Source organism: Microtus pennsylvanicus, chromosome 7, assembly GCF_037038515.1.
Source record: "Microtus pennsylvanicus isolate mMicPen1 chromosome 7, mMicPen1.hap1, whole genome shotgun sequence".
NCBI classification, from domain to species: domain Eukaryota; kingdom Metazoa; phylum Chordata; class Mammalia; order Rodentia; family Cricetidae; genus Microtus; species Microtus pennsylvanicus.
This window is the reverse complement of record NC_134585.1, coordinates 115,763,619-115,784,151: the sequence shown is the minus strand read 5'-3', so window position 1 is coordinate 115,784,151 and position 20,533 is coordinate 115,763,619. Positions and strand designations below refer to the sequence as shown.

The 20,533-nt window shown below is 45.5% G+C and overlaps 1 protein-coding gene across 2 annotated transcripts in view; it reads left to right on the top strand.

The window, feature by feature from the left end:
• The window catches only part of Znf697 (zinc finger protein 697), a 47,374-nt gene that overhangs the window by 17,244 nt on the left and 9,597 nt on the right, over positions 1-20,533 (top strand). The window contains exon 2 of one of the 2 annotated variants that reach the window (XM_075981805.1): positions 19,804-19,876. The exons of the other annotated variant lie outside the window; for it this stretch is intronic. The gene's annotated coding sequence lies outside the window, so the exon portion shown is untranslated. The remainder of the gene's footprint in view (positions 1-19,803; positions 19,877-20,533) is intronic. 2 annotated transcript variants of the gene reach the window in all.

The following is a 20,533-nucleotide window of genomic DNA, read 5'->3' as shown; positions in this document are numbered from 1 at the left end:
TCAAACTCACAGAGATGCGTCTGCCTCTGCTTCCCAAGTGCTGGGATTAAAGGCGTGTACACACAACAACTCTCTTCCTTTTTTTTTTGTTTTTTGCTTTAAGAACTTCAACTTTCAGCTTGCATATATTTTTAACACACTTTAAACCATTCAGAAATTTTCTCTGTCTTTGAATCTCTCTTTACTGTATATCTCTTTTTTTCTGACCACAAGAGCCTTTAATTTGCCAAGCAATATCAGTAGGACTAAAGGCGTGGCTTTGCCAGCTAGATCCAGTCCATTCCTTAGCTTTCCAGCCTCATGGCTGAGGTACAGGCTGCAAGGTCCCTGCCAGCCAGCGAGCTACAACAGACAACACTCAAGTCCTCTCTCGGTAGCCGGCCCTCCTGCCTCAAACAGTCAGAGTTTGCCCTGGCAGGATGGCCCAGAAAGCCGGCATTTTTAAGCGGCGCAGCTTTTTTTCTGCTATGGCTGAAAACCGAAAAGCACGCGTTCAGCTTTTCGTCAACACCGTTTAAGTGTTTCGTGGCAGGACCTCTTAATGAGCTGCAGGCTTTGCAGCTAAAGCCGAGTCAGGAAGCCTCTTGGGGCTACCAAGTAGGAGCGGCACTCAGCACTTTAATTCTGAGACTGAGCATGCAGCACAGAAATTCTTTTCATCCAAGTTACATCAAAATCTGACACGCAGAGCACTGTGCAGTCTGAAAACACGTCTCTCTATGGCGGCAGGAATCCGCCACGCTCTTCCGCCTGCCTAAGCCTGATTCTGCCTTCTGCCCAGGAGCAGGCGGGGAGCTCTGAGTCATCGCACGGTCTCAGAGCACTCTCCTTCCGATCCCAAGCGGGAACACAAACATAGTCCAGAGTTTTCACTGGCGGCACAGCCCCAGGAAGCCACACTTTGAAATGACACAGCGTTTTTTCTGCTGCTGTTGCCGAATCAGGAAATCTCTCTACAGCACGCCACCAACAAACAGCAAAAATCTGTGTTAAACGCTCTCTCCCTTATTTTTAAGCCTTCTCAAGTTTTTTGTGGACTCAGTTAGCCACACGTCTGGGCGTCATTTGTAGTAATATGGAGCGGCGGCTGGGCTGCGTCCCCAAAACCCCAAGCCACCTGCCCGGCTCGGCTAGCTTATGCCCCGAAATAATTACACAGACACTGTATTCTTTTCATCACTGCTTGGCCCTTAGCTCTGGCCCTTACTGGCTAATTCTGATATCCCAATCAACCCATCTCTAATAATCTGTGAGCACCGGTCTTACCGGGAAAGATTCAGCATGTCTGACCTGGCGGCTTGCTTCATTGCGTGCGCCTGCCTGGGAGCTGGACATGGCGTCTCTCTGAAGTGTCTGCTCTGGAGAGGAGAGCTGCGGAGTCTGCCCTCACTTCCTCTTCCTCCCAGCCTTCCCTTCTGTTTACTCCACCCACCTAAGGCTGGGCCTATCAAATGGGCCTAGCAGTTTCTTTATTGCTTAACCAAGGAAATCAACAGATTGATATGACACTCCCCCATCATAGACTGAATTAACAACGAACGCTAACGTCAACTCTTTGCTCCTTCTGCTGAAGGACAAATCTCCAGGTCACCACACATAGCAGCAGTAAGCATATTTCTTAATATAATTCTATTTAAAAATAGATTTACTGTTTGGAGGCATAATTTATAAAGCAGATAACCAAATTAAATGAGCTTTAGCAGATAATTGCTTTGGGGATTTCTTAGAAAACATCCGTAAGCTTCACTGTCAAAGCCTCTGGACTGCTTGTAGGATCCAGGTTGTAGGCACTGACCCTGGATCTCTCTGTGTGTTGATTATAATCTCAAAGTACCACAGATGAGCCCAGGTGGGAGAAAATCGCCTCATCTAAGTCTTCTCCTCCTGAAGAATCCAAAGCCTTGGAATATCATTTAATAGAATGATTTGTTGACTCTACAGATATAAAACCAACTGAAAGACACCCCTAGGATATGCTGAATCATTTGCCAAAGGTGTGACTTTGATTACAGAGTATCTGGCAGCCTCCTTTAATGAGGGAACCTGAGTGGTTAGCGTGTAGGTGCTGGAATTATCTTTTGCTAAGAGGAAGAGTTAAATGCCAGGGTAAAGGGCATGACCAGTTGAACTGGCATGCAGGTCCCATACTTGTTGGATGGTAGGTGTAGGTTCAAAGCTCTCGTGTTCACAGCATCCTGTATGTCAGTTCGGGAGACCTTGAGGGCAGGCAATTGTTATTTGCCTCTGTTGTTGGAGACATTTTGGGTGTGGGTGCAAGCTCTGAAATCCTGATCCCTTTACAATGTACTGAACCATATGTTACATTATTAAGAGGCAGCTGTAGGGAGATGGAAAGGGAAAGAAGGAGAGGCTTGGTTTGACCTTAGGCTGGACCATGTTTATTCATAGTAAGGGGGCATCTTTGCCATCCACGTGTACGATGGACAAAATGTGTGAGATGTGGACCCTTATGGGATGGAAATGGCTTCTGTAGTCCACAGGGAAGCCTGGAAATGTAGTCTTTCAGCAGAAAACTATCTGGGTTTCTGCTTCCATGGTGTAGCTATGGAAGCATTCCAGCCCCTATGCTAGGTACTTGGAAAGTTTTGGCACCCCAATAAACCTTTCCACCAATGCAGTAATCAAAGTCAGATCAAGTCAAACCAAATTAGAAAAAAACCCAGGTTTAATGGATACCAACACTCCTAGGTGCACTTCTGGTCCCCCAGAGAGGAGACAGGGAAGAAAGACTGGAAAACCACAGGTTTGTTTTCTGGGGTACAATTTAAATACCCTGTGGGAGTGGTCTCAAGCATCTCTAGGGAGAGGTCATCTTTTGGCGGGCTTGAAAATGGGTGGGGTCAAAATAGGCTCTGCAGACTGTATTAACCAGACCAGATTTCTTGATACAGTAGCAGAACTTTCCCCAGGAACCTTCAGGCATCTGTGAGACAGCTGGAACAGATTTAAACCTTGGTGTCATAGCAAAAGGCTATGACTTTAGGTTAAAAGGCACGAACATTTTAGAAGACAATTAAAGGAAACTGGAAACTCTGAACCTCTGAAGATACATCTGAAACTATTAATTCTGGACTATGAAGCCTATGAAAGAGGCACCCCTGTCTGTATTTTTAGCAAGAAACTTAACAAATGAAGTAATGAGCTACCAGTACCCTAAGTCATCAAATGCCATCAGACAGATCTAGGAGGGATAAGTAGAGGAGCAGAAGTGAGGTAGCTTTCTTTAGCTATGTAGGCAATCCCAAGTCTCTCTGTGGTCTTTGGTGAATACCAGTCTTAGAAGCAGTACTTGTCTTTAGCCAATGATCCCATGAGGCCTGAAGATTTTTTTCTTTGGGGGTAAGGTTCAGTCTACCTGTCTTGGCAGAATGAAACGATCCCCTGTGTAGTGTCCAGGAGGTTGATAAGGTAGAAGGCAGCCTTTTTGCTGTGTGGGTGGCTTTACCATATCCAAAGGCAAGCCTCCAAGAAGAAGGTCTTCTGCAACCATGCATCTTCTTGGAGGAGCTATAGGATGCTGCAGGAGCTGGCATGTCTCTGTCCTAAGAAGCTCTTTTGTTAAATGCCATACTCTCAGATCTGTAAGGTCACTGAGTATCAGGGTACCATTACCTGGCAGGTATAGCCAAATTAGACATATAAGTTAAATTTAGACATATAGTTTACCCAATCAGTTACAGCTTACCAATGTCAGTAAAGGCAAGAAGATTAGAAGAAGTATTTTAGTAAGCCAAAGTATATTGGAGGCGGAATGTCTCCTTGGTAGGGCCAGCACACATGGGTACTCTTACCAAAGATGGTGCTGAGGTTTTCACTTTGACCTCAACCAAAAATGGTGGTTATCCACGTGTTCGCATTTTCCCAGAGCCGTTGTAATCTGGAGTTAAAAGTTTTATAGATTTTAAAACAAGCACATATACACATAGACATAAAACAAGCAAACTGTGGCCACATTATTTATGCATATATTAATAGACAGATGAACAAAGCTTTTTTTTAGGAACCTGTGTCAGCTGACCAACTTAAAAATTCTGGAGTAGGCTGCTGAAGCCAGGTCACAGTTGGTCTCATTGAGGGCTAGATTAGCAGATGCTGTAAGGGAGAACAGAAACATAAAGACAGAACACCTATGCAGTTTAGAGGGGAAGGACACGGGGAACGGATCCCTTGTAGAGAGAAGCCCAGCATGACCATATTGCACAGGAATGCAAACAGCAAAGAGCGAAGAGAAGTGGGGAGGGGGTGGGGAGGAGGAGCAGGAGCACAGCATCCAGAAAACGTGGGCATATTGGGGGGGGGTTGTTTATTTGTTCCCGTGTTGGCAGAAAGTTTAGGTGTCAAGGACATACGGTGTCAGATAGCCCCAATTTAAGAAGATTTTGTAAAAGGCTGCCCAAGGGCCTTTGGAGGTTAGGCCTTGAATTGTAGGTACCCATTTTGCAAGTGTATGCCAGGACCCATAGCCTAGTGCAGTGTGTTCATTGTGGTAGACTTTGGGTCAAAAACAGAGGGGTGTGAGAAATACCTTGAACCTTGGTCAGGTTGGGTGCTTGGCACAGCTGTGCCTTTCACAGGACAGCCCGAAAATTGCATGAGGCCATAGGCCTCTAAGGCAATGACTTGAAACTTACCCAGAGGAAGCTGATCTCAGCCTGGCAGAGAGTAGGTGCAAGGGGAGGGTGTTTTCTTACCACATGGCCCTGGGCCAGTGAGAAAAACAGTCCCTTTGTGGAACTTCCAGAAGAAAAGTTTTTGCACCCTGATAAACCTCTTTGCCAACACAATGATTCAAATCAGACCAAATCAAACCGAATTAGAAAAAAGCCTAGGTTTAATGGATACTGACACTCCCGGGTGGGCTTCCAGGCCCTCAGAGAGGAGATGGAGAAGGCAGACCAGGAAACCACATGTTTGTCCTCTGGGTACAATTTAAATACCCTGTGAGAGTGGTCTTGAGCATCTCTGGGGAGGGGTCACCATTTGGCAGGCTTTCTCAGAGGTGGAGTCTGGACTGAGGCAACTCCTAGGGGAGGGGGCTTGGGATGGAACTTCCACCCAAACAGTACTAAACACAGGTGTTTAAGGAACAAGGATGTTATACTGACTGAGCCATCTCCTCAGACCTGTTGATGAGTACTAAGATTACTCTATATATTTTGGGTGGTGGTCATTTTTTGGGGGGGTCAGATACATCGTTACAAATATTCTCTCCAAGTGTACAGCTTATATTCTTTTTGTTTTGATACATCTGTACCTGTATCTATATTTATATCTGAAAATTCCTCATCTTTTTCTTCTCCAGGGATGTGGGTGTGCCAGATTCAAAACCCACTTTATTCTAGAAACAGGAGACAAAACTTCCAGCTAAACTTGAAGAAACACCTGCTTCTTACTCATTTTTGTTTTCTTTAATGAGCGCCCGGAAGGATGACTCAGCATTTCAGAGCAGTTAGTGCTCTTGCAGAGACCTCAGATTCAATTCATGTGGGCTCAGGTCTCACTTTCGCTGTAATTACAGTTCTAGTGCCCTCTTCTGGCCTCCCAGGGCACCATGCAAGCACATGGTGCATCTATACACATGCAGACACAATGCTCAGAGACCTATACAATAAAAAAGAACAACGCCGATGGGCTGTAACCAGCCAGCGGTTACCATAGGAACCCTTTGTTTCCATCTCACTACTTTCTAAGAGGCACTTGAGTTTATTGATTGAATCCGTGGTTTGTTGGCTATGTCTGGTCACCACTTCCTATGTGGCATGTAATCTTTTCACACTTCTTTGAGAGCTTGTGGCTGCCGCATCACGGCTAACATCAACATCAGTGAGAGTCAGAACATCTGCACCCCTGCAGGCGCCTCTGGCTTCAGAGCTTAATTCTAGACCCTTGGCAAAAGGACTTTCTTGGACAGACTTTTCTACTTGTAGTAAGACAAACATCACAGAACCGTCAGAGAATCTCTTCCCTTCACACAGACACTCGACATTAAACACAGGCGCCTCTTGACATTTGTGTGGTGTCCAGTCCTCATCCTTGTCCAGCAACTTCTTTACTCTCATGATTACTCTGGGAAGGCTGTGTGTTAGTCTTTTCTCATTCAGCATCTGATTTCTGCTGTTGCATGAGAGAGAAGCAGCTGAGTTGTAAGGGCTGGGGAGTATTGGGCTCTTTCCTTCTTGAGCACAAACTCACTGGACCACTTCCATTTTCTTTCTCTCTTTTTTCTCCCTCTCTCCTTCCCTCCCTCCCTCCCTCCCTCCCTCCCTCTCTCCCTTGCTCCCTCCTTCCCTCCCTCTCTCCTTCCCTCCTTTCCTCCCTCCTTCCCTCCCTCCCTCCCTCCCTCCCTCCCTCCCTCCCTCCCTTCCTATTTCTTTTTCTTTCATTTTTTTATTTGCACAGCTAGAATGGAGGAAGTACCTATGCTAGGGCATTTGATCTAAACAAGAGGTGGCTGATGATACTGGACCAAGTGATGCAGAATTCTTTTTTGAGATAAATCAGTTGATGTTGAAGTTAACTACCAATCACTGTAGTGACTGCCTCTGTAGTGGGATAATTTGATATTGGCTGCTGGTACCGACGGTTTTTTGGATTTGGTTAAGGGTGCCAAGTTAGCTGGGCATAGTGGCCCACACCTTTAATCTCAACACTTGGGAGGCAGAGACAGGTGGATATTTGTGAGTATATAATGAGTTCCTGGACAGCAAGACTCCTCTGTCTCAGAAATCAAACAAAAGGTTTTTTGGGAAAAAAAAAAAACAGTTTCTTTCATGATTCTAGTTTACTTGATGTGATCTTGGCCAGGTCATTGTATTTCCTAGGTTTTTTTTTCTTAGTTCTGCCTTTTGAGGTAGGGGCAATGAAATCATTATACCAAATTTTATATGTTTCAAGAAAGATTTGAGAACTCATGTAACAAAATCATCAGAGTAAATTAAACCCAACTTGTTTACCCAGAGAACTTCCAGCTAATTGAAAGGTGGTAAGGAAAGGGAGAACCAGAGTAGGTATGAATCATTTAAAACTTATTATATATACACACATTCACGTATATTTGCTTTGTTTTCTAGTGACACTGAGTATCATTCCCCTGTGACTTTTGCCTGCTAGGCAACTATTCTACCACTGACCTGCACCCCTAGTCAATTATAAATGTGCTTTTATAATAATTAAAAACAAACGTTAGCCAGAATAAGATGAGGGAAGGTACCTCAAAGAACCGGGCTCTGCTATGTGAAGTTAGCATTCTACAGAAATTAGCTAGAAATTGGTCTAGAAACATTAAATGTTGTTTTTTATTTGTACAGACCTTATTGAATATGCAAGTTCTTATCTACATGGGTTTGGTTGTAGAAATAATAAAATATCCCCTAAATAACAGAAGAGTCAGTCATAGTGAAATAAAATAAGTGAAATAATTCTCTCTGAACCTTTAGCAAGAATCCTATAGGGTAAGTGAAATTTTATTTCCTGTTTTATAAATGAAACAAACTGAGCCTCAGAGAGCTCCAGCAGGGCTGGCTGTAGATGTGGCTCAGACTGGTCTGCTTACCAACCTGCCCAAGGCTAGCGTTAGAGGCTAGATTCCGAGGAGCAGTCCGGCTCCATAGATGGAACTCTGGCCTCTAGAGGTGGGAAGAAAGCAAGAGACATGGCTTGGGTTTCCTGCCTCTTCAGCAAGAGCCAGCACATAGTGAGTGCTTTCTGCGGAGTCCTGAGCAGGAGGCAGAGCCTTGGGCTCAACCATTAGAGTCTGTGCATCTTTCTAGTGCCTTTTGGGGTTTCGGAGCAGGGGAATGAACAGCTGTGTCTAGGACTGATTCTGCAGACTTGTCAGCATGTGTATCTAGTGTGAGTGTTCCCTGAAGTGATAGTGGCACCAGAAAAGAGGAGGAAAGTAAAAAAAAAAAAAAAAAAAAAAAGGAGATGGAAACTGGTTCGGTTGAAAGGTGTTAGGGAATGAGAGGGTTGACTCCAGGTGTTGAGGATGCCCATTGAAGACAAAGGCAGCTTTAACAGAACCAGCTCTGTCAAGAGGAACCGACTATCAAGCTTCTGGAAGTGAGCTATACCTGCTTTCTGATATGACCCATCCTGGATATGTGAATTTCAAAATGGGAAGTTTCAGTCTTTACAACCATTTTTTTCTTTTCTTTTTTAAAATTATTTTTATTGTGCTATACATTTTCTCCCCTCCACTTCCTTCCCCTCTGCTTCCTTCCTCCCCTCTCCCCTCTCCTGTGACCGCCCCCCCCCAACACTCCCAATATACTCAGGAGATCTTGTCTTTTCTCCTTTCTATTTAGATCCATGCATGTCTTACAACCACTATTTAAGGTGACGGTTTTACATTAAAAAATTATACGATATGTTTTGATTATAATCGTTCTCTTCCCCCAGATGTTCCCAGCTCCTCCCACCTCCCTATTCTCTTAACCTCATCTTTATCGCTCTCTCAAGAGAAAAACTAAAACCAAACAAACCACAAAAATAAACAAAACCCCACCAAACCATAACAATCACACACATGTGCATGCACACACAAAAGAAAGAAGAGCACACAGAAAGACACAGTCTGTTTGGTGTTGGCTATCTACTTCCGGACAACGGGGCTGCCTGGGAGTGTCACTTCATTGGAGAAAACCCATTTTCTCTTTCCCAGTAGGTATCAGTGGCAAATAGCTTCTTGGTTAGGGACGGGAACTGATGCCATTTCCCCTCCTCCGTGCTGCAGCTTTGTCTGGTTTCAACCTCCGCAGGCCTTGTGCCTACCGTCAAGTTTCTGTGACTTCACATTTATTGGTACTGCTGTATCTAGAGACACTGTTCCACTGGAGAAATCCACCACCCCTGGATCATATACTCTTGCTAACTCTGCTTCCCTATGGATCCCTGAGCCTTGAGGGGAGGCATTTGATAAAGACATCCCATTTAGAGCTGAGTGCTCTTTGCGCATTGTTCAGTTGGGTGTTTCTGTGCCAATGCCCGTCTACTGCAAGAAAAAGTTCTCTAATAAGCATTGAGTGATGCGCTGATCAATGTTTATAACAGTATGTCATTGAGAGTCATTTTATTGCTGTGTTCCTTTAGCAGACAGATAGTAGTATGTTTTCCCCTAGGGTCATGACCTGTCTAGTTTTAGCTTCTTGGTCTCCACAGGCCAGGAGTCAGACAGTATAAACAGAGTCATGTGTATTCCATATCATAGAGTGGGTCTTAAATTCAATTTTTAAAAGGGTGGTTGGTGACTACCATATCATTTGTGCCACATTACACATATATACATATATTATACATATTACATATATATCTTGCCGACAGGCCCCCATTGTAAGTCATAAGATTTGTAGTGCTGGATGAGTTTTGATGATTACTTTCCTCCTTTGGTAATGTGTAGAGTACTTTCTAATACTATGAATGCTAGTCAGTAGGGATGAAGCTTCTGATTTGGCCCCAGCTCGATTTCTTCATGTTTGATGACATAAGTAAGTGGTGCCTGAAGTTTTAGGGTCCTACTGTCCAGGTTGTAGGGTAACCAGTGGCATTAGTAATAGCTTTACTTGGTTTGTTTGGTAGGTTTGTGAGACCTCCTTTGCCAACAACTCAACAAAATATAATCGATTCTTGAAGCTGTGGTTTTTACGTGTTAGGATATAACGTTTAGTAGGGCCATTGTCTCCCCCATTATATGGGAAATCCATTTAACTTCTTTTTGAATATTGCATAGAAGAGATATAGCTGAGTCTTAAAGACATGAAATAGTAATTGCTCCGCTGTCCCAGGACTTGCAGTGTGAACCTGTTGACTCTTCTTTCTCCAACATATGGGCAGCATTTCTGGGCTGGAAGGAGCTTTAGGTCCCTCAGCTATAACCCAGGTGCGTGGTAAGGGTATGGCTGTGTAGAGTGAGACAGGGCTTGGAGTGAAAGGCCCCTATTCTGTGCCTTCTCTGATTTCAAACTGGGGGAAGAAATGAAATGAACGAAATAATCGGGCCAAGTGACTGCAGAAAATATAAGAAAGACCATCAAAAGCTGCTGTGGTATTTTAGGAATTAAGAAGAGCAGGCGGCGTGGGCATGAGAATAGCGAGGGCAGTGCAGGGTCACCAATCAAACAAAGGAAGATTTCCAGGAAGAATTCTGCACGAACCCAGAGGCCGGCTATTGAGTCCTGGTTACGTGGCAAGCACTTCGTGCTGCTGGTGAGGTGGAAGGGGAAGAAACCACAGTCTCTGGAAGACAGAAGAACAAAGCTGCTGTCGATGGGAGCCTGCCCACTCAGTGCTTGCCATTGCTGCCATGTGCCAAGGCAGCTCACACCTGAACACCCAGACTCCTCCCGGGGAACTAAGGTATGTGGTGGTGATAGCTAGCTGCCACCAGGTGCCTTGGTAATACTTCTTCATCTCCCAGTGAGCAGTCTGCTAGATTTGTTTTTGGAAAGAAAACAAACGGTGCTTTAGGAAGATGTGCAGTAACACATAATGCCTGGCTTTAAGCAAATGATCCCGCAGGCTTGTTCACTGGTTAAGAGCTCTTACAGTTCTTGCAGAAAGCCTGAGTTGAGCCGCCAGCACCCTCACTGGGTGGCTCACAACTATCTCTAACCCCAGCTTTAGGGGATTCGTCCGCTTCTTCTAGATGTCATGGGCACCTGTACAGACCTGCCCGCCTGCGCCATGTATATAAGAAGGCTAATAAAAATAGTATTAAAAAATCTCCCTCTTTATCAAGTATCCCAGGATGTGATTTGCAGGTAAGATGCATTGTGAGGAATGAGTTGGTGCCTTTGGCAAGACTTTAGTTGCTTTTCCCGTGACAAGGACGGAGATTCCCTAACTAACGCATCTATGTGAGGGTGGACTATGAGTTGACCGGTATTATTTGCCTCACTGTAAGCAGCTAACAGAAGCTACAAATTCCAGGGCCACATTTGTAAATTTGGTCTATCCCAGAGAGGTAGTATGTTAGAAACCCAGGGAGCAGCTTTCTTCTCTGAGGGCACCTGTTACACAATGGAGGTGATTGGGAGGTAAAAATAAAACAAATATCAGTGGTGCTGGAAAGTCCACTTTTCCAGTGTGCTTAGTCAAGGCTCGCTGGTTACGATGAGTATCAAGGGTGACTGGAGCAAAAGTTGACATGCTGGGGATTTTGCCTTCTGCCTGCCGGTTGGTTGTGTGTTCATGGGCAGTTCATGTAGCCTCTGGTCTCCAGTGTCTGACTGAGACAGCACAAGCTGCCAGCTGAGGTTGGAGAGAGTGCCCAGGCAGGTCACACTTCCTTAACACTTCTTTCTCTAGCCCCTTGGAATCTGCTGGTATTTTTGTCTGTTACGGCCTGGATTTGGATTAGCTGCTACCATGTTCTCTTCTCCACCAGCCCAGCCAAACATCTTGCTGAAGATAATGGTAAAATTGTTCCCCCTCTTCTCCAAAGCACTCTGGCCCATTTCTGAAATATTTTAAAGGTAAAAGATGTGTCAGAAGGCTCTCATAGTGGTGGTGGCTTATAATAGGGTTTTATTTTGTTTTGGTCTTGTTCCCTCCATCCTTTCAGAGTCCCAGGAAAAGCTGTGGGCCTTTCATTGGATTAAAGTATCTACAGGGGATTCCTGGACTCTGTGGTATGTAGACAGAGGCTGTTCATTCATTTCCCGGCCACCTAGACCTGAATAATCACACAGAAACTATATTAATTACAACACTGCTTGGTTGATAGCTTAGGCGTATTCCTGGCTACTTCTTACATCTTAAATTAACCAATTTCTATTATTTTATATTTTATCATGAGGCTCGTGGTTTGTTACCTCTTGCTTCTTGGACATGGTGTCTCTTGACTTTGTTTAGTCTCTCTCTATATATTTTTTCCAGCCTGGCTATATTCTGCCCTGCCATAGGACGAAGAAGCTTTATTCACTAACCAATAAGAGCAACACATATACAGAAGAATATCCCAAATCAATGGTAGACTAAAGGTCTCTAAGCAGTGCTCAAGCAAAAAAGCGATTGCTGTGTTTATAGATTCTTGCAGTATTGTTACTCTCTTCTGACATACAAAGAGCCAGGAGTAGTAGCAACATGAGGAACCCAAGCAGACAGAGCCTGCTGAATGAATTAGTAACTGTGGTGTTCAAGTTGTGAATGAGCCCTGAACACTTAGGAGACAGATGCATCCCTTCCTGGAGGCAAGCCAAGTACCGTGAGCACATCGGGAGCTTTCGCTGTCTAAAGTGGGGACATATTATCCTAGCTGCTTTGTTTGTGCCACGAAATGATAAAATCTGGTTCATAACTCCTAAGCCTCTCTAACAGGGACACAATCTGCATTTAAAAGTTCCCAGGAGTCAAGCATGGGGGTGCGCACCTCTAATCCCAGCGCTTGAGAGGCCGAGGCAGGCCAGTCAAGAGTTTGAGGCCAACTGGGCTACACAGTGAGACCGGGTCAAGACCATGAGCTTGTGAAGTAAATCTGGCCCACTAGGGTTCATCTCATGGAGACCCTGTTTTCCCAGACAGCTTCTGTATTCTCTTTTCTTCTATGTATACATTTATTATCCACTTAGAAGAACATTCTGGAGATGGCCAGTTATTGATGGACTTCCTCTGTTGGACACGCACATCGATCTTCAGTTTGACCGTCCCAGGGTTAAAGCAGTCTCTTGGAGAACTGTCACCTTTACTCCCAGCCTAGTTTATGCCCGTCGGTTTTGAGTATAGAGTCGCTGAGTTCATGGTAGAAGTAGCAAGCTCCCAGCTGACGGCATTCTTCTCCTGGATCTTGAACGATGTAAATGTAGCTGATAGGAACAGGGTTCCGGCTCTTTTTTGTATACAGGTTTTATTTTTATTTTTTAAATTTTTATGTGTGTATCTATGTGTATGTTTTTGTAGTTGTATGCTGTGCGTCTGGATACCTGGAGAGGCTGGAAGTGGGTGCTGGTTCCCCCAGTGTGGAAGTTTTAGGTGGTTTTGAGCCCGGCACTGGGGCTGGAAACCAAAGTGGGGTCCTCTGAAAAAGCAGTGAGCACTGATAACCTCTGAGTCATCTCTTTAACCCAACAGCACTAATTTTTATATCTCATGAAAAAAAAATAAAAGATTGAAAAGCACCAACCCCCTTTTCCTCCTGGCTTCTTTCCTCTACTGTCCCCAAGCCTCAGGTCCCAGGAGCTCTGTTCAGTACTAAGCATAGTGCTCACTACCGGTTTGTCATAAGTTTTAGAACCAGGCCATTCCTTTTATGGAAATCTCAAACATTTTATTATGTTTGGCTCTTAATTTGAATGACTACAGCCTTATCTCAATGTCAGAAAATGGCCTATTTCCTTTTGTGGTAGAGTATCTTTTATTTATTTATTTGACGATTTCATACATGTAAAAAGTTGCATCTTGATCAACTTCCCGTCCACTCCTCCAGGGACCCCCACCTCTTCCCTCACCCCCCCACTCCACCCCACAACATGTCACCCTCTCCCATTCTTGTCCTCTCTTTCTGGCCAGTAGCCCACGGAGTCCACTTTGTGCTGCCTGTGATGGATGCTGACTGATCATGTTAACTTGATTTTGTACGGGTCGCCATAGCTGCAGTGGGTTCGTGGGCGCAAAGGCCATGTCACATCCTGAGACAGCCTTTCCTTTCACCCCACTCCCCTCCATCCTCTGGTTCTTATTTCCCCCGCCTTGATGGGCGGGGCTTGATTTAGGGCGGACACTCAGTAGCTAAGTGCTCAACCCTAGGCTCAGCACTGCCGCCCACTGCAGAGCAAAACCTCTCTGGCCACGGTCAACAGCAGCACTAAGCTGTGGGTATAAACACGTTTTCTGTCTAACAAGTACAAAGCTGGGTAGAGCAGCATGACGAACTTAGATACCGATTAGCAGTGGCTGATACGTGGTCTATCCTGTTTCCTCGGCACTCCTGCCGATTTTTCTTGCCTTGGAATTGTGTTGCAGCAAATTCCAGATGCATCCTCTCATCCGTAAATATGTCATATACTGAAGATAAAAAACTCTGTAAACATAGCCAAATACCAGCCTCGTAAAGAATGAGCAATTCTTGATAGCAAATACCTAATCAGTGTTCGTAGTTCCTTAGCCGTCTCCTAATTTATTTTGGTTTTGATTTTTGAGAGTGCCTCACTGTGGAGCTCAAGCTGGTTTTGTATTTTTTTTTTAAATATTTTTGTATGTATGTATGTATTTTAAAGAGAGGGTTTTCTGTGTAACTGCCTCAGCTGGCCTCGAACTCACAGAGATCCACCTGCCTCTGCCTCCTGAGTCCTGGGTTTAAAGCTGTGCATCACCACCGCCTGGCTGGCCTTGAATTTTTAATGTCTCCCATCTCCACATTCCTCACCCAAGCACTTAGAACTTGCTTTTGTAGTTTGCTAATTTGAGCTGGGGTTCTGTAAGGAATGTATCTTGAGCTTGGTTGTTGTATTACTTAAGTTTTTGGCCTTTTTGACCTTTGGATCTCCCTCCTTTCGGCTTTTTATTATCTTTTTCTTGCTGTTTTTGTCTTTGGCTTGATAAAGAAACTGGATCACGTGTCTCATGCAGTTTCTTACGATCTGGGTTTCATGTACTCAGGTAACTTTAAGGAGACGAGAGTAAGACTGGGAAATGCTTTGAAATGTGCTTCCCAGTGTATGCGACGGTTTTTATTCTGGGTTTTAAACTGTCCATCTGTGGAGTTTAAGACTTGCGGAGGCCGGGGCAGTTAGGCAGCAGGTAGCTGCGTTTCCTCCCGGCTCCCCATTGGCTGGACGCTACCCTGACTGATTCTGCGCAGAGGTGTCACTGACCCAGCCGGAACACGCCAGCCATTCCTCGTCAGAGACACCACGCAGTTATTTTGGGCAGTAGACTGGAATGGCAGCTTTTTCCTGTTGAACCTGCGTGGGAATCTGGGTGACAGAACGTCTACCCCCTCTCGTTTGCTGTGAAGAACACTTCTTTTAGGACTCTTTCCGGGGGAAATGGCCACAGAATCATCTGGATTGGGAAAGACTTGCTGAGATTACCTGATCCCATGGAAAAACCTTAACATGCAATCCCAGCATCAGTACTTCCAGAACGAGGCTGTTGATAGGCAACCCTCATCAGACACACCGCTCCTGCATTCCAAGTCTTTTCTTCCTTAAGCAACGTTAGTTATTAAACTGTGCCCCTTTCCACTACGCACACCATGCATGTGTCTAGGAAGCCCTCCCCTACTTTGTCTTTTGGTTAGTTTTGCAACAGTCTTGCTCTGTGGTCCTGACTAGCCCAGCTCTTACTATGTAACCCAAGCTGGCCATGTTCTCTTGCCCTAGCCTCTCATCCTGAACTACCCTGCCTGAGGATCTTTAAGATTAATCTTGCGTCTCCCTCCTGTCCTCTTCATCACATAACATACAAACCGTATCCAAGTATACATGTGGCTTTCATGGCAACAGCAATGCTTTCGTAGGTAGATTAGATGGGAAGGGACTATTCCAGACTGATTTTAGCTAGGGTGAGTGGTGGTTAGTCATATGGGTCTGGGCCACAGGGTGTCAAGATACATTATCAAACATATTTACGGATATTTCTGTGAGGGTAGGTTTTGAAGAAGCTGTTGCGATGGCTCAGTGGGTAAAGGTGCTTGACCTGAGTTCCATCTTCATGGTGGAAGGAGAGAACCCACTCCCACGATCTCACAAGTTTTCCTCTGACCTCGTGTATGTGTGTGTGTGTGTGTGTACACAAGCACAAACACACACACATACATATACACACACAGAATAAACAAATACATGCCATTTATGAGTTTTGTCTATTAGGTTAGCTTACACAGTTTCTCACGACGTCTTCATGCATACATGCCATTATACTTTGTCAGCAATCACTCCACAAAGGTGGGTTTGCATGTAGTTAACATTTAAGTCAGTGGACTTTGGGTAGAGTAGACTAGCATCCACTATGAGGTTGGGCCTCCTCCTGTCAGTGAAGGCCTGAGTAGATCAAAACTCTGATCTTCTTGCTTTTGGTGTCTGCTCTCCAGGGCAGATTTTGAAGGTGTCAGCCTCCAGAGCTGTATAAGCTATTTTTTTTATGATCATTCTCTTTCTAAATATGCATACATCCTACTGGTTCAGTTTCATCTGGAAAAACCCTGACAGACATAGCGTGGGATTTAGGAGGGCCAGAACATGTCATAGGTTTATCTTGAGTCTTCCTGTTTTGGAAGATGGGGTGTCTTGCTATGTAGGCTGGCCTTAAAGTCTCAATCCTCCTGCCTCAGTCTCTCCATAACAAGACCATAGGAGTGTGCTGCCACACCTGGCCCCAGCTGTCTGTTTTAAGTGGTATTTTGTATTAAAGGGGTGTAAGGATCATTGGAGGGACCATCAGAAAACTGAGCTTTAGGGCACACCTCTTCTAACCATCTGCCTGCTTATCTCCAGCCTAGGCATTGGGCTCTCTCTCAGCCTCAGTTTGTTTTCATAAAACTTCAAGAGATGTTCATGGTCCATGTATCTATGGAATATACGTCTAGATAAGCCAGCTGCTGAGCAGGCATGAGAAGACAAGTCTGCTGGGCACGGCCCAGGGGTTCTGTTACTAAGTACGAAATGGAAGAACCAAAAAGTGGATAGTAAAATGCCAATCACCAGGGAGGAAAATTACCAACACTATATATCCCTGAGTAACAGGTAGACTGTTCTAATCAGTAAAACAGAACGTAAGGATGGATAAGTGCCTCCACAAACATCTTGAACTCTTACGACTGTTTAATCTTGAGTCAGGGTCTCGCTATGTTGTGCAGACTGGCCTCCTGCCTCAGCCTTCCCAATGCTGGGATTAAGTTGAGCGCATCCAGCTTGTGACTTCTCATTTGAAGGCAGAGAATCTAATTTTCACTTAGGCTTTGTATTACATTAATTTTTATTTTGTCTACAAGGAGTTGGATAATGGTCACATAACCGGGGGGGGGGGCTTGGCCCGTGTGACAGTGGTACAAACTGAGGGGTCCTGCCCCACACAGTAGACAAGAAATACCTGGTCCCATGAACATTTTTGTTGTTGTTGGTTTGTTTGTTTGTCTGTTTGTCTTTGTCTTTATCTCTGTCTATATATCTGTCTGCCTCTCTCTCTCTCTCTCTCTCTCTCTCTCTCTCTCTCTCTCTCTCTCTCTCTCTCTCTCCCTGTGTCCAGAGACAACTCAGGGCCTCCCACTAGCTGTGCTCTTTGGGCTTCCCTTTTCAGGAGAAAAGGCAGTAGCCACAGAACAGAAACCACATCATTTTGTTCTCTGCCTGGAGAGTGGCCGTCACTCAATTGCAGGCACCTTTTGCTGTTCTCCGTCTGCAACTCAGGTCACCTTGCACAGCAGGTTTGTCACTTGGGAGGCTGGCGTTGGGGATCGTATGGTCTGTGTCTGTGCAGGCCAAGGGGAGGGTCAGTGGCCCCTTTGGATATGACACATAGGAGGAGGGTGAAGCTGCCACTCCTTGCTCACTAGAGACATCCCCAGTCCAGTGAGGTGACTCTTTGCCCTGGGTCCCAACTATGAGCTGGCCAGTGAGGGGGCAGGGCTCTGAGACCATATCCCCCAGGGGCAATTCAGCTGTTTACTCTTTTACTTGGTTGCTGTTGAAGATGGACAAATGATTAACCCCTGCAGTTCCTAGTTAGATCTTGCTCATTTTCCTGACTTCAGCCTTTTGAACCACCAGCCAGAGTTGTTTCGCCAGCTCCTTTCAAATCTTTATCTTTGCTTGGATTCTTGTTTGGAAACTATCCCCTGGGGGAGAGACTGGCAGGTCAGAGCAGTGGGGAGCAGCAGGACGAAGGTCTAGATGCTGCTGCTGGCTCCTTGGTCTTCCCCTGAGGAGGTAAGGAAGGGGCTCTGAGATGAGTAGGAGACAGGAAAGACGCTTCAGTCTGGAGGCTGCTGAATGGAGCCACTCTTGGCCCAGCGCCCAGCCACCACTTCCTTTCCCTGACAAGACCGGAGCTGGCCTGGCTGCCTGCCACCTGGCAGTGGCCTCGACACATGACTCCTGTCCATCAAGGTCTGAGGGAGTGGGCAGGAGGTTCCAGGTTTAGCCTGCCTCTTTGGAGTCACGAGGCTTGCTTGCCAGTGGCCTCCATTTGCTGAGAGACAGGTGAGTCCTAACTCTGCCTAGGTGATGGACCACCCGCTCAGTGTTCCCACCACATAAAATGAGTCACCCACTTCCCTGATAGTTATTAGAGTCAATGGAGAGGGACTCTACCCACTGAATGGTAAGTTGCCTGGGTCCATTCAAATGGGGCACTGCCTCCCTGCCTGGGATTGTCAGAGCTGGTCTCTGGTCCTCCCCACCGGGCGGGAGGGCAGTGTGGATGCCGCCAGAGGGTGGGAGTTGTTAGCGCTTTATCACTTGGTGCTATTTCTGGCCTTGGTTTCTCCCTGGAAAATCCAGGAAGGTGGGAGGTAAGGGCTTGACTGCCCATCCCTAGGAAGTTAGATCTAATCTTTAAAAAAGGCAGGGGTTGGTGGGGGACCCTGATCAAAAGGAATAGTTTTCAGGTAGTTCTGGGGGGTGTCCAATATGTCAGTAAACCCAGATCAAAGTCTGATTTCCGCCCTGCTCCTGCCTTCCTCTCCCCTGTGCTCGAGCCTTCTCCTCTTCCTTTTTAAAGGCTACTTTGTCAGGCGCGGGATGGCAGCCCAGTTGACTGAGCGCCTTTGAAGCACACTTGAGCTCCTGGGTTTGGTCCTCAGCATCGTATAAGCCTGGCATGATAGTGCCTGTAATCTCAGGATCAGAAATTCAGGATTATTTGTGGCTACGTCGAAAGTTCAAGGCCAGCCTGGGCTAGAGACCATGCTGTTAACCAATAACAAAACAACAACAACAACAAAATCCAAAAGCTACTGGGGTTTTTCTGTCTGTGGCAGTGTCTTCCAGGTGCACTGACTGAACATTTCAGGCATCTTTCAAATGAAGCTGGGTTTGTCTAAAAACTCTTGAGCATTTTTCTGGTTACTTTAAGGATACAAACATTCTTTTTTTAAGTTGGGACCATGGTGGAGGAATAAAGAACATGAATATACATTTAAGTTCTAGAAACTTGGATCTGAGCAGTGTTAGGGAGAGGCCCAGCTCCTCGCGGGTCTTTAAGAGAAAGGCTGTATGAAGATGATGATGGGGACATGTTTGGGGTGGTGCGAGTTGTCAAGGTGGAGCTGACCTCCTGTCACTCTGGATAAACTCCCCTGTTTGCCAATGCCTTGGGCACTTTCAAACTTTCTCTTTTGAAAATGATTTATTCCTCTTGCCTGTAAGTCTGAGTGAGGGAGTCAGATCCCCTGGAACTGGAGTTACAGACAGCTGTGAGCTGCCATGTGGATGCTGGGAATGGAATCTGGGTCCTCTAGAAGAGCAGCCAGTGCTCTGAATCGCGGAGCCATCTCCCCACCTTCCCTTCCCCCACCCCACACAAAGAGAAGAAACCTGGAGGGGACACACAGCACAGTGGTGCTGCTGGTGGCACCCTGGACTCTGGCCCATCAGCACGTGCTGCTCCTTTGCCCCTGTGAGCAGCTAGAACTAAATGCAGAATTATTTTTTTTCCTGCTGGGCCACTCCCTTTACTCTCTTCCTTTCCCTCATTAAACTTCTGTCTGCTCTTACTGGGGGAGCAGGCTCCGTTAGACATGGCGTGAGTTGGGGTTTGCTAAGCCACATGCTCACTTCTCCCTTAGATTTAGACCCATGTTCGGTGCTTATGGTGTTTTTATTTTTTTATTTTTATTTTTTTTTATAGCAACTACCAGCTTTTCATGCTGTATCCAGCTCCCTTAGCCAACTGTTCCTTCCTTGGTTCTTGTCTTCACATGGTGAGTTTTTTTATTAACAGCAGCAAGGCTGAGGGAAGGTCTTCCCGAAGTAGGAAAGGCCATTCCTAGGGAACATAGCTGTGGATAGTGGCCTTAGTTTACTGTGCAATTGCTTAAGTCAAGATGTTGATCTGGAACTTTATAAAGGAATTGTAAATTCTGTTCACTCTGTACCTAATGCGTCATCAGCCTTAACAAATGAGATTTTACAAGCTCTCAGAATGACCCTGTGTGGAGGTGGCAGCCTCCTTGTTTTCCTGCATGCAGGCTAAGAGCTCCTACGAGGTCATGTAGCTCAGGTGAAGTCAAGCAGCTGGTCCAGAGCAGACAATTCAAGCATGGTCAATCTGGCTACAAAGTAATCACTCCCGCCACGCTGCCTATTCTTTATCCAACCCTGGCTGAGCTTAAGAAAAAAATGTTGCTAGTTTTTGAGAATGACTAGGAAAGGTTGGAGCAAAATATGCCTGCATAGACAATTTGGTTATCCTAGGGTGAGTAGATAGCCCTTCTGAAAATGAAGTCTTTAGGATGACAGAGTCGCGACTCCTCTGCTTGTCTTTCTGTTACGTCTAGGATAATTACAGGTTTTCCTTTAACATATTGATCACACTGAAAATAAAGGTAGCTGTTTGCTGGTTTTCCTTGTTGAAAAAA